The 12,407-nt window shown below is 38.4% G+C and overlaps 1 pseudogene; it reads left to right on the top strand.

Moving 5' to 3' along the window:
- Positions 1-7,463: 7,463 nt before the first annotated feature.
- Positions 7,464-8,585, top strand: LOC134384794 (non-histone chromosomal protein HMG-14-like; annotated as a pseudogene).
- Positions 8,586-12,407: the final 3,822 nt, after the last annotated feature.

A 12,407-nucleotide genomic window follows, 5' to 3' on the forward strand; every position in this document is an offset into this window, starting at 1 on the left:
TATGTTAAATAGGAGTGGTGATAGTGAGCATCCTTGCCTTGTTCTTATTCTTATAAAAAAAACTTTCAACTTTTCCCCATTTAGGATGATGTTAGCTGTGGGTTTGTCACATATGACTTTTATTGTGTTGAGATACTTTCCTTCTATACCTGATTTTGGGGGAGTTTTTATCATATAGTGATGCTGAATTTTATCAAATGCTTTTTCTGTGTCTATTGAGATGACCAAATGGATTTTGTCCTTGATTTTGGTGATGTGGTGTATCACATTTATTGATTTATATATGTTGAACCATCCTTGCAACCCTGGGATGAATCCTACTTGATGATAGTGTATAATCTTTTTGGGGTGTTGTTGAATTCTGTTTGTTAGTACTTTGTTGAGAATTTTTGCATTTAAGTTCATCAAGGATATTGGACTCCAGTTTTCTTTTTTTGTTGTGTCTGTCTGGTTTTGGTATCAGGATGATGTTGGCTTCATAGAATGAATTTGGAAGAGTAGCCTCTGTTTGAGAAGAATTGGTAGTAAATGGTCTTTAAAAGTTTGGTAGACTTCAGCAGTGATGCCGTGAAGGTCCTCAGCTTTTCTTTGTTGGGAGACTGTTGATTACTGATTCAATCTTGTTGCTTCTTATTGGTCTGTTCAAATTTTCTATATCTTCTTGGATCAGTCTTGGTAGGGTATATGTGTTCAGAAATTTGTCCATTTCCTCTAGATTTGCAAATTTGTTGGCATACAGTTACTTGTAATAGCCTCTAATAATTTTTTGTATATCTGTGGGATCAATTGTAATGTCTCTTTTGTCACATCTGATTTTTTATATTTGGGTCTTTTCTTGGTTAGTCTAGCTAATGGTTTGTCAGTTTGGTTTATCTTCTCAGAAAACCACCTTTTTGTTTCATCGATCTTTTGTATCATTTTTTGGTCTCTATTTCATTTAGCTCTGCTCTAATCTTAGATATTTCCTTCCATGTACTAATTTGGGGGTTGGATTGTTCTTGTTTTTCTAATTCTTTGAGATGTAGTGTTATGTTGTTTAATGGAAGTCTTTCTATTCTTTTGATGTAAGCATTTATTGCAATAAACTTCCCTCATAGTACTGCCTTTGCAGTATCTCCTAGGTTTTGGTAAGTTGTGCTTTTAATTTCATTTGTTTCAAGGAATTTTTTGATTTCTTGCTTTATTTCTTCTTTAACCCATTGGTCATTCAGGAGCATGTTGTTTAACTTCTGTGTATTTGTGTACTTTCCAAAGTTTTGTTTGTTGTTGATTTCTAGTTTTATTCCATTGTGGTCTGAAAAAACGTTTAATATGATTTTAATCTTTTAAAATTTGTTGAGACTTGATTTGTGGCCTACTGTGTGGTTTATCCTGGAGAATGATCCATGTGCTGATGAGAAGAATGTATATTCTTCAGTTGTTGGATGAAATGTTCTGTAAGTGTCTGTCAAGTCCATTTGGTCTAACATGCCGTTTAAATACAATAGTTCTCTGCTAACTTTATGTCTACATGATCTGTCCAATGCTGAGCAAGGGATGTTGAAGTCTCCGACTATCATTATATTGGGATCTATCTCTCCCTTTAGATCCAATAACATTTGCTTTATATATCTGGGTCCTCTGATGTTGGGTGCATAGTATTTATGATTGTTATATCTTCTTGTGGCATTGATCCTTTTATTATTACATAATGTCATTCTTTGATCCTTTTTATAATTCTTGATTTAAACTCTATTTTATCCAATATAAATATGACAACTCCTGCTCATTTTTGGTTTCCATTTGTGTGGAATATCTTTTTCCATCCTTTCACCATTAGTATACATGTATCTATACTGGTGAAGTTAGTTTCTTGCAGGCAGCTTATAGTTGGGTCTATTTTTTTAATCCATTCAGCCAGTCTATATCTTTTAAGTAGGGAATTTAATCCATTTACATTCAGGACTTTTACTGAAAGGTATTGCCTTATTTCTGCCATTTTATTAATTGTTTATGGTTGTTTTGCATTTATTTTGTTCCTTTATTTGCCTTTTATTGTTTGTCTTTGCTGTTTTGTGGGGTTTTTTTTTTTTTTTTGGAGTGATAAGATACAGTTTATTTCTCTTTCTCATTTGCATGTCTGCTCTACTAGTGGATTTTATTCTTTTTCATGCATTCATGATGGTAGTTATTGCTCCTTTGATTACAGATGTAGAACTCACTTGAGGATTTCTTGTAGGGCTGGTGCTGTGGTGATGAATTCATGCAGTTTTTGTTTGGTAAATACACTATTTCTCTTTTATTTCTGAAGGATAGCTTTTCTGGCTATAGTATTCTTGCTAGGTGGTTTGTTTGTTTTTTAGCACTCTGAATATATCATCCCACTCTCTCCTGGCCTGTAAGGTTTCTGTTGAGAAGTCAGCTATTAGTCTGATTGGGATTCTCTTATAGGTGACTTGATGCTTCTCTTGCTGTTTTTATAATTCTTTCTTTGTCTTTGACTTTTGACAATTTGACTACAATGTGTCTTGGGGAGGAACTTCTTGGGTTGAATCCGGGGATCTTTTGAGTCTCTTGGATCTGGGAGACTGTATCTGTCTCAATACTTGGGAAGTTTTCAGCTACTATTTCATTAAATAGGCCTTCAATACCTTTTCCTTTCTATTCCCCTCCCTCTGTACCCATAATATGGATGTTTTTATGCTTAAGATTGTCCGACAGATCTTAGGCTTCCTTCATTTAAAAAAAATTTGTTTTAAAATTTTATTTATTTTTTAAAATAGAAACATAGTTGATTTTACATATCTGTGTGGTACAGAATATCAATACTGGTGTGCAATATGTGATGCTCAAATCAGGATAATTATTATATTCAACATTATACAATGTAACACATTTTCATGACCCTCACCAATTCCTCCCTCACCCTTCTTCCCCTCTCCTTTTCCTACCTCTGTTAATCTCAGTCTATTCTCTCCTTTTGAAAGTTCAATGTGTTATTGTGATCGTTCTTTCCTTCTTTCTTGCTCCCACTTATAAGTGAGGACATATGGTATTTCTCTTTCTGTGCTTGGCTTATTTCATTAAACATAATTCTATGTTCATCCATGTTGCTACTAATGGCAGGATTTCATTCTTTTTTATTGCAGAGTAATATTCCATTGGGTAAATATATTGCACTTTTTTTACTCAGTGTCTACAACTCTTGGCTATTGTAAATAAAGCTGCAATAAACAGGGGAGTACAGGTATCCCTTCGACATGATGAAGGGATATACCCAGCAGTGGAATTGCTGGGTGGTATGGCAGTTCTATCTGCAGCTGTTTGAGGAAACTCCATACTGTTTTCTATAATGGCTGCACAAATTTACAGTCCCCCAACAGTGTAGGCGGGTTCTCCTTTCTCTAAATCCCTGCCTGCATTTGTTATTCATAGTCTTTTGGATACTAGCCAGTCTATCTGGTTTAAGATGATATCTCCATGTGGTTTTGATTTGCATTTCCCTGATGTTTAGTGATGTTGAGCATTTTTTTCATGTGTCTGTTGGCCATTTGTATATCTTCCTTTGAGAAATGCCTATTCAGCACCTTTGCACATTTTTTAATTGGATTTCTTTTTTTTTATTGTTTGAGTTCTTTGTATATTCTGGATATTAATCCTTTGTCACATGCATACTTTACAAATATTTTCTTCCAATCTGTAGGCTGTCTTTTCACTCTGTTAATTGTTTCTTTTTCTGTGCAGAGCTTTTTAGTTTGATATAATCCTATTTGCTTGTTTTTCCTTTTGTTATCTGTGATTTTGGGGTCATGTTCATAAAGTCTTTGCCCAATTCTACTTCCTGAAGTGTTTCCCCTGTTTTCTTTTAGGAGTTTTATAGTTTCAGGCCTTATATTTAAGTCTTTAATCCATTTTGAGTTGATTTTGGTATATGGTGAAAGGTACGGGTCTAGTTTCATTCTTCTGCATATGAATGTCCAGTTTTCCCAGCACCGTTTAGTGAAGAGGCAGTCTTTTCCCCAATGTATGTTCTTGGTGTGTTTGTCAAAATCAGTTGGCTGTAAGTATATGAGTTTATTTCTAGGTTCTCTATTCTGTTTCATTGGTCCTTGTGTCTGTTCTTATGCCAGTACCATGATGTTTTGATTACTATACTTGGTAGCATAATTTGAAGTCAGGTAGTGTTATGCCCCTGGCTTGCTTTATTTTTGCTCAGAATTGCTTTGGCTATTCAGGTATTTTATTGCTCCATATGAATGTTGGATTGCTTTTTCTATTTCTGTGAAGAATGTAATTGGTATTTTGATGGGGATTGCATTGAATTTGTACATCACTTTGGGTAATATGAACATTTTCACAATGTAAAGTCTTCCAGTCCAAGAGTATGGAATGTCTTTCCATCTTTTGTGTCCCCTTTAATTTCTTTCAACACTGATATATAGTACTCATTGTAGAGATCTTTCACTTCCTTGGTTAACTTTATTCCTAGGGTTTTTTTGCTTGTTTGTTTTTTGGTATTTGGTGACTATTATAAATGGGCTAGCTTTCTTGATTTCTTTTTCTGCTAGTTTGTTGGAGTATGAGAATGCTACTGATTTTTGCATGTTTATTTATATCCTGCATCTTTACGGAAATTGTTTATCAACTCTGAGATTTTATTGTAGAGTCTTAAGGCTTTTCTATATGTATGATCATGTCACCTGCAAAGAGGGACAATTTGACTTTGTCTTTCCAATCTGGATGCCCTTTATTTCTTTCTCTTGTGATTGCTCTGGCTAGTACTTCCAATACTATATTAAATAGGAGTAGTGAGAATGGGCATCCTTGTCTTTTTCCTGTTCTTAAGGGAAAAGCTTTCTACTTTTCCCCATTCAGGATGATATTGTCAATGGGTTTGTCGTATATGGCTTTTATTGTTTCAGATACTTTCCTTCTATACATAATTTGCTGAGAGTCTTTATCATGAAGGGATGTTGAATTTTGTTAAATATTTTTTATGCATCTATCAAGATAATCATATTGTTTCTATCCTTGATTTTGTTGATGTCGTGTATCACATTCATTGACTTGCATATGTTGAACCATTCTTGCAGCCCTAGGATGAATCCCACTCGATCATGGTGTATAATTTTTTTGATGTGTTGCTGTATTCTGTTTGCTAATATTTTATTGAGGAATTTTTGCATCTAAATCCATCAAAGATATTGGCTTATAGTTTTCTTTTGCTGTGTGTCTTTGTCTAGTCTTGGTATTGAGGAGATGCTAGCCTCATAGAATGAGTTTGGGAGAATGGCCTCTATTTCAATTTTTTGGAATAGTTTGAAGAGAATTGTTATTAATTCCTCTTTAAAGGTTTGGTAGAATTTGCCAGTAAAGCCATCCAGTCCTTGCCTTTTCTTTGTTGGGAGACTGCTGATTACTGTTTCAATCTTGTTGCTTCTTATTGGTCTGTTCAAACTTTCTATGTCTTCTTGGTTCAGTATTGGTAGTCTGTATGTATCCAGAAATTTTTCTGTTTCCTCCAGGTTTTCAAATATATTGTCATATGCTTATTTATAATAGTCTGTAATGATTCTTTGTATCTGTGGTATCAGTTGTAATGTTTCCTTTTTCATTTCTAATTTTTGTTATTTGAGTCTTCTCACTTCTTTTTTTAGTTAGCCTGGCTAGTGGTTTGTCTATTTTGTTTATCTTCTTGATAAACCAAGTTTTTGTTTCAATCATCTTTTGTATCTTTTGCGGGGAGGGGGGTTCTATTTAATTTAGTTCTGCTCTGATCTTAATTATTTTTTTCCATCTACTGTCTACTAATTTTGGGATTGGATTGTTCATGTTTTTCTGGTTCTTTGAGGTGTCATGTTATGTTGTTTATTTGCAATCTTTCTATTCTTTTTAATGTAAGCATTTATTGTGATAAACTTCTCTCTTAGTACTTCTTTTGCAGTATCCCACAGGTTTTGGTATGCCGTGTCTTATTTTCATTAGTTTTGAAAAATTTTTTGTTTTCCTGTTTAATTTCTTCTGGGATGCATTTGTCCTTCAGGAGCATGTTGTTTAATTTTCATGTGTTTTTATAGTTTTGCCATTTTTGTTTGTTATTGATTTCTAGTTTTAATCCCTTGTGATCTGAAAAGATACTTGAAATGATTTCAATTTTTAAAAATTTGTTGAGACTTGATTTGTGATTTAACATGTGATTTATCCTGGAGAATGTTCCATGTGCTGATGACAAGAATGTGTATATTCTGTGGCTGTTGGATGAAATGTTCTGTAGATATCTGCCAAGTCAAATTGGTCTAAAGTGTAATTTAAATCCTGTATTTTTCTGTTTATTTGTTGCCTAGATGATCTGTCCAGTGTTGAGATAGGGGTGTTCAGGTCCCAGCTATTATCATATTTGAGTTTATCTCTTTCCTTAGGTCTAATAGTGTTTGCTTTATATATCTGGGTCCTCCCATGTTGGGTGCATATATATTTATGATTGTTATGTCCTCTTGCTGGATAGATATCTTTATCATTATATAGTGGCCTTCTTTGTCTCTTTTTATGGTTTGTGGTTGAAAGTCTATTTTATCTGAAATAAAATAGCTATTCCTGCTTGGTTTTGGTTTGCATTTACATGGTATATCTTTTTCCACTCTTTCACTCTTAGTTTGTGTGTATCTTTACCAGTGAGGTGAGTTTCTTAAAGATAGCATATAGTTGGGTCTAGCTTTTTAATCCAATCCGTCAGTCTATGTCTTCTGAGTGGGGAATTTAATTCACTTACATTTAAGATTATATTGAAAGGTATTGACTTACTCTTGGCATTTTATTGATTTTTGTTTTGATGTTTTAAATATCTTTTGTTCCTTTTTTCCCCTGGTTTATCTTCTATGTTTGTTGGTTTTTTGAGGTGGTTAGATGAAGTTTCTTTCTCTTTCTTATTTGCATTTTTGTTCTGTTAGTGGGTTCTGTTCTTTCCTGTGTATTCATTGTAGTGATTGTTGTTTTTCAGATTCCAGATGCAGTACTCCCTTGAGGATTTCTTGCAGGGCTGGTTGTGTGGTGGTGAACTCCCAGTTCTTATTTGTCTGGAAAATATACTATTTTTCCCTCATTTTTGAAGGATAGCCTTGCTGGGTATATTATCTTTGGATGCCAATTTTTTTCTTTTAGTATTTTGAATATATCACCCCATTCTCTTCTGGCCTTTAGGGTTTCTGTTGACAAATCTCCTATTAGTCTGATGGGGGCTCCCTTATAGGTGATTTGATGCTTTTCTCTTGCTGCTTTTTAGATTTTCTCTTTATATTTGAACTTTGCTGGTTTGACTATAATGGGTCTTGGAGAGGGCCTTTTCAGATTGAATCTGTTTAAAAATCTTTGAGCCTAGAAGCTCGGGCGGCGGGAGGAGCGGCAGCGGCCCAGCAGCCCAGCTTTGCGAAGGCTCTCGGCGCGCCGCGGCCCACAGGCACCCGGCACGTGCCCTCCCCGCCGCCAGGATGCCCAAGAGGAAGGTCAGCTCAGCCGAAGGGGCAGCGAAAGAGGAGCCCAAGAGGAGATCGGCGAGGTTGTCAGCTAAACCTGCTCCTGCAAAAGTGGAAACGAAGCCAAAAAAGGCAGCAGCCAAGGATAAATCTTCAGACAAAAAAGTACAAACAAAAGGGAAAAGGGGGGCAAAGGGAAAACAGGCCGAAGTGACTAACCAAGAAACTAAAGAAGATTTACCTGCAGAAAATTGGAGAAACTAAAAACGAGGAGAGTCCAGCCTCTGATGAAGCAGGAGAGAAAGAAGCCAAGTCTGATTAATATCGTATACCAAGTCTTATCAGTGGTTCCTGTCACCCTTGTACAATCCAGAGGAATATTTTTATCAACTATTTTGTAAATGCAAGTTTTTTAGTAGTTCTAGAAACATTTTTAAGAAGGAGGGAATCCCACCTCATCCCATTTTTTAAGTGTAAATGCTTTATTTTAAGAGGTAAAATCATTCGCTGGTTGTTTATTTTTTGGTACAACCAGAAAATAGTGGAATATTGAATTATTGGAGGCTTTGACTGTCCTGGGTGTCAGCTTAACATTCCATAGATGGGGGTAGTTTTTATATCCTGTAATACAAAGCATACTAAATGGCAATTTGAAGTCACAGTCACATATTTACTGTGTCTTGAACATTTAAAATTAGTTCTATTCCCATGTTATTTTTTAGTAGAATTGTTTCTTAAAGAAGACCGCTCCTTAATCATTGCTCTCCCTGTCAGAACTGTGTGCACTCTGTAACATCTTTGGTCATGGTAGTCTAGTTTTCCTAATAGTTTTGTTAATGTGTTGTGAATGATTGGAAATTTGATTATGTAGTGTATATGATATTAAGTTGTGAACTGGTGGGACTTATGTAACAGCTTACCAACATCTGGAGATACTGGTACTTGATATCCTCTTAAGGAAAATTTGCCTCCAAATTTGAAGATGGAAGGTCACTGGAAAAACTTTTTAAAAAATCATGATATGTGGCTTTTTAGAATTTCGGTACATATGTTAAGAATTGTGTACAAATTGAAATGTCTGTGATGATCCTCAACACAACCAATAAAATCTCAATTATGAAAGAATGTTTTGAAGCACATGGTATAAGATCTGGTTTAAATTTTATTTAGGGAGTTTTCATATTTGATCTTCCAAAGTTTTTAAAATAAAAGTGTTTAATATTTTTGTAATAAAAAAAAAAATCTTTGAGCCTCTTGAATCTGAAGGTCTGTATCTCTCCCTATACCTGGGAATTTTCTGTTATTATTTCATTGAATAGGTTTTCAATACCTTTTCCTTTTTCCTCACATTCTGGAACACCCATGATTTGGATGTTTGTGTGCTTCAGGTTGTCTGCTAGCTCTCTTAGATTTTCTTCATTTAAAAAAAATTCTTAAAATTTTTTTTTTCTTTTTTGTACACCTGGGTTATTTCAAAAAGTCCATCTTCAAGATCAGAAGTTCTTTCTTCTGTTTGCTCTAGCCTGTTGTTAAAGCTCTTGGTTGTGTTTTTTATTTCATTGGATGAATCCTGCAGCTCTAGGAGTTCTGCTACATTCTTTTTTAAGGCAATAATCTCTTTGTACATTTCCTCCTTCAGATCCTGGATACCTTTTCTCATTTTATTGTGTCCTCTAACTGAGTCTTCTTGTTTCTCATTGCATTTCCTTAAGATTGTTGCTCAGAATTCCTTCCCAATCATTTCCTGCTCTACAGGGTGTGCTACTTGAGAATTATTATATTCATTGTGGTGTCATATTTTCTTTTTTTTCATATTTCTAGTATCTCTATGTTGATGTCTAGTCATCTAGTACAGTAGTCTCTTTTTCTATTACTCTGGAGTGGGCTTTGAGGAGAGAGACCTCCTCTTGTAGATGTGTTTTATAAAGACCACTGGGTGGGGTGTTTTAGTATTAGTTCCAGGTAGACACAGTAGTGTAGTCTCTGTGTGAGTACTTTGGTGAATTCAGTGTTAGAATTGCATGTGAATACCTCCATGAGGCACTTAGTGATTCCTTGTTGAAGTTGGTGACACTATATTGACTTGTCCGGGATATGAGCAAGCTCTCAAGTTGAGGCACTTAGTGATTCCTTGTTGAAGTTGGTGACACTATATTGGCTTGTCCGGGATATGAGCAAGCTCTCACGTTTTGGGGAGAAGTGCCTTGGTGCCCTGTCACTCTTTGGCTTTGGTAAGTGACCCTGAGTGGGCTGTTGGCACCCCAGCTAGCTCCCCATGACCCTGATGGATGCACTGGGGTATACTGGTGCTCCTCAGTTTGAATGGATGACCCTTGACAGGTTTTCTCTTTCTTATAGGCAGAGGCTCCTCCTGGGACCTTGCTTCCCCTGGTTGGGAGATGGGTTGGTGGGGGGGGGAATTTTCTTCCTTACTCTGTTTGGGTGTCCTGGGTTTCTCTACTCTTAGGGGCTCCAAATGTGTCTCTCCCTGGATGAAGACAGTCCCATGGACTGTGCACATACCTCCCACCCCTGGATGTGCTACAACATATGGCAGCATGATTCCCCCTGTGGGTTTGGCCACTGGGTTGCAGGTCTGTACTTGCTTGCCTCTTTCCCTAGGCTCCACTCATAACTTTCCTTCTGTCTGTGCTGATGAGTGGTCAGCAGGCAGCCTATGAGGCAGTGGTGGCTGCTGGTGTGGTAGCATGCTGCCCTTGTAGGGGTGGCTGTCGTGGACCATTTGCTCAGCATTGTTGTCTGTGGTAGCAGCAGGGAACACTGCTACTGGCAAGGTTGCCGGTGAGCTGGTGCCGTCAGTTGGGCTGGTGGGCAGGGCTGCTTCTGGAGCTGGTGAGGTGGTTGGCACACTGCTGCTGTCAGTTGGGAGGGCTGGCAGGTGGAGCCAAAATCTTTTTTTTTGTTCTTTGTTCTAACTAGGTTAATTCCAAAAGCCTGTCTTCAAGTTCAGACATTCTTTCTTCCACTTGTTCTAGCCTACTGTTTAAGCTCTCAGGCATATATTTTTTTATTTCATTGAATTAAGTTTTCAGCTTTAGGATTTCTCCTTGGTTCTTTTCTTATGATATCTCTTTGTTGAATTTCTCATTCAGGTCCTGGATTGTTTTTCTGACTTCATTGTGATTTTTTTTTTTTTTTTGGCATCATGTTGAGTTTCCTCAAGATTGCTTTTTGGAATTCCTCCATAGGCATTTCACCTGTTTCCTAATGTTTGGGGTCTGGTACTGGAGAATTATTGCTTTCTTTTGAGGGTTTCTTTTTGAGGGTTCATGTTTCCCTGTTTTTTCTTGCTTTTCATATCTCTGCACTGATGTCTGGGCACCTAGTGGTGCCATTCCTTCTTTAATTTTTGGAGTAGTTTTTGAAGGGAGAAATTCTTACCTGTAGAAGTGTTCTATATTGACAGGTTGGGCATTTTAGGTTTGGTTCTGGGTAAGCACAGACTGTATTTGGTCTTGGAGTTGTCTGTGGGTGCCTTCATGGCCTAGGCAGTGGGGCCCTTGGCAGTATCTTGTTGGAGTTGTTGACACTGGGCAGGATTCTGTGAATATGAGCAGGGCCTTGAGTTCCTTGGGGGTGTGCTGGTGCACTCAGTGCTTCCTAAGCTGAGGTGAGCAACCCCATGCAGCGTCACTAGGGTCACTGTTGGGACTTTGATTTCTGAGTTAGGTGTTGCAGCAATGGGATGTTCCTCTGCTAACATGGGCAGAGTTGCCAGGGTACTGAGTGGATTGTACACCCCTGGGAGAAACACTGGGGCACTTTTCTGAGTCCCTGGGCAATGCTGGCAGTCTCTCTGGAGCATCTCTGCTGGTGTGTGTGGATCTAGCCAAGTTTACCAGAGATTGCAGAACTGCATAGACCCAGGAGGTGCTGGCTCACTCCCTGCACCCTCTCCATGGGACAGGCTTGCTGAGTCAGGTGTGTCTCTGAGTTCCTGCAGTAAGATGGGCATGAATCAGAGACATGGAGCTGCACATACCTGGGAGTGGCTGTTGCATTATCTGAACCCTCTTCACTGGGATGGGTGGACTTGCTGTGTCAGGCAGGTCTCTAAGTTTTGGGACAGGGGAGGTGGGTGCAGATGTAGACAAGTCCACATGGAGCTGTGTGTACCCATCAGTGACCAACATACTCCCTGAAACCTCTCCACTGGGGCGGATGTTCCAGTGGCCTTGCTGAGTCAGAAGGGTCTGGTCTCTGAGTTCCTGGGGGGGAGGGGACAGTGAGCATGGATCATGGCAAGTTCACCAGAGATATAAGGGGCTGGCTTACTCCCAACACCCTCTCCACCACGGTGGGAGGCTCTAACAGGCTTGCCAGAACTGGGCAGGTCTCTGTCTTTGCTCCTATCCCAAAATGGCCATGTCCAGCAGCAGCCTAGGATCGAGGGGGTGTGGGGACTCAACGTACATTTCCCATCTGGATAAATGCAGTCATGTGGGCTCCTAGCAGCTCCCCATGCTGGGCTCACTGCCCACAAGTGCTGTGTGGTTACCTTGCAGCTTGAACTGCAGGTGTCTGCGGTGGGCACACCAACCACAGACACCCCCACTTACCTTGTTTCAGCAATGCAGGTTCTCTCCAGTCTCTGTGCTGGTCTTGGTTGGGAGTTTCCCTTGTCTTTCTATGTTGCTGTCTTGAGTTTCCAGATCTTAGGTCTTCCTCACTGTTTTGCTGGATTCTGTCATTTTCTCCTAGATACCCTATTCTACAGGTGACTATCTACTTGTTGCTTTGGACTTCCTTTGCATTAGAGGTGAGGCCAGGCCACCTCTAGTCAGCCATCTCTTCACTTCCCTTTTCTTCATGAACTTCTGTTTAAACTGTGACTCAGACAAGCAGCAGTGACTGCAGCAGCACTTTCCTGGTGGCTGTGAGTGGCAGGGAGGGGTAAGCCACACCCATTTTTCATTCTTGAAACAATGTCACAAAGAA

The sequence above is a fragment of the Cynocephalus volans genome, chromosome 8 (genome assembly GCF_027409185.1).
Source record: "Cynocephalus volans isolate mCynVol1 chromosome 8, mCynVol1.pri, whole genome shotgun sequence".
NCBI lineage: Eukaryota > Metazoa > Chordata > Mammalia > Dermoptera > Cynocephalidae > Cynocephalus > Cynocephalus volans.